The sequence below is a fragment of the Otolemur garnettii genome, unplaced genomic scaffold (genome assembly GCF_000181295.1).
Source record: "Otolemur garnettii isolate 467f Iridium unplaced genomic scaffold, OtoGar3 scaffold00031, whole genome shotgun sequence".
Taxonomy (NCBI): domain Eukaryota; kingdom Metazoa; phylum Chordata; class Mammalia; order Primates; family Galagidae; genus Otolemur; species Otolemur garnettii.
Window position 1 is genome coordinate 2,439,572 of NW_003852426.1, and position 1,707 is coordinate 2,441,278.

General features: G+C 50.6%; 1 protein-coding gene across 2 annotated transcripts in view; it reads left to right on the forward strand.

Annotated features, from left to right (window-relative positions):
* LST1 (leukocyte specific transcript 1) overlaps positions 1–1,707 on the forward strand; it is a 6,726-nt gene that overhangs the window by 2,396 nt on the left and 2,623 nt on the right. The window contains exon 2 of one of the 2 annotated variants that reach the window (XM_023512946.1): positions 839–930. The gene's annotated coding sequence lies outside the window, so the exon portion shown is untranslated. Of the gene's footprint in view, positions 1–838; positions 931–1,461; positions 1,481–1,707 lie in introns of those variants that run through there. The other variant, XM_012804728.2, reaches the window with a different exon arrangement.

Below are 1,707 nucleotides of genomic sequence, written 5' to 3' on the forward strand. Positions count from 1 at the left end.
GGCATCACAGCTCACAGCAACCTCCAACTCCTGGGCTCAGGCGATTCTCCTGCCTCTGCCTCCCAAGTAGCTGGGACTACAGGCACCCGCCACAACGCCCAGCTGTTTTTTGGTTGCAGCTGTCATTGTTCTTTGGTGGGCCCAGGCTGGATTCGAACCCGCCAGCTCAGGTGTACATGGCTGGCACCTTAGCTGCTTGAGCCACAGGCACCGAGCCACAACCTCAAACTTTTGGGCTCAAGCAATTCTCGTGCCTCAGCCTCCCAAGTAGCTGGTACTACAAGCATGCACCAGTACATCCAGACAGGGTCTTGCTCTTGTTCAGGTTGGTCTGGAACTCCTGAATTCAAGCAATCCCTCCACCTTGGCTTCCCGATGTACTAGGATTAAGGCATGAGTCACTGTACCCAGCCATGTTTGAATTTTTTAATAATAAAATGTAAAAAAATCCTCTTTTATTCTTCATGAGGAACATTGAGGATGGAGGTTGAGGGGGTGAAAGGAAGTAGCAGAAAGTTCTTGAATTTGGAGAAGGAAATGTAAATGAATATCAACCCAGGCGCCAGATCTCCTGCTCACCTATGTCTCCCTCCATATGAGCTCCCTGGTTTTCACTCTCTTCAAGGAATGGGTGTGCAATCCTCCAACACCCATTTCCCTCTCCATCAAGTGCCACTAGAGGCAGTTCTCAGTCCACAGGGCCTCAGAACACTGCCTTTACTTAGTTCTGCGCTCAACACCCAGAATGCTGCCGCCTGTAGGAAGTTTACTTGAATGACCCACACCTCCTTCCCCAATACCAACTTGTCAACAACTTTCTGTCCTGATCTATCCACAGTGCCCATGTAAATCTAGTCTGGCTGCCAGTGACTCTCTTGCTTGTTAACCAACCAGCCAAGCATCCTGCTGCAAACAGCTGCAGAACTCCAGGTAAGTCCCTCAAATGCACTAGGGCTCCCAGTCTGATGTGGGAGCCAGGGAAAGTGTGTCTACACACATACACCGAGTTCAGGAGCTCTCAGTAGATGCAGAATGAGGGGTAATAGGAAAAAATTTAATTAAGGATGGCACCTGGAGGTGGACATTCACTGACTACTGGTAGGATCAAGAGGATGGCTAAAGCTGAGGGTGGTGATAGCCCCTGTCACAGTCCCAGGAGCCTGAAAGAAAAGCTGTTATAGGGTGGTTCCTGTGGCTCAGTGAGTGGGGTGTCAGCCCCATATACCGAAGGTGGTAAGTTCAAACCCAGACCCAGCCAAACTGCAACAACAAAAAAATAAAAAATAAATAAAGTAAGAAAAGCTGTTATAACCCTAACCCTCAAGCGAACTTCCTCTCCTACTGATATGGGGAGGCGCTCAGGCCGGGAGAAGTTAAAGCTAGGGGAGGGGCAGGAATGTCTGAGGTGGTAACATTTCTCTCCAGTCAGGCAGCCCTGGCCAGTCAGAACTCTGTCCACCCTGCAGGCCACAGGGTCTGGGTAAGCTGGGAGTGGGCAGGGACCCTAGCAGGGGGTGGGGGTGGGGGGCACACCACACAGGAAGGATAGTTACACCCCAGAGTGAGGTGAGGCTAAGACAAAGGGAGGGAGAATATGGGTTTGAGGTTCTCTGGGGCCTAGAGGAATCCTCTGTCTGGATTCTGGACAGAATCTACTCCCCGAAGAAATTTAAAACAGTCCACTTTTGATCCCTCAACCCTATGGCC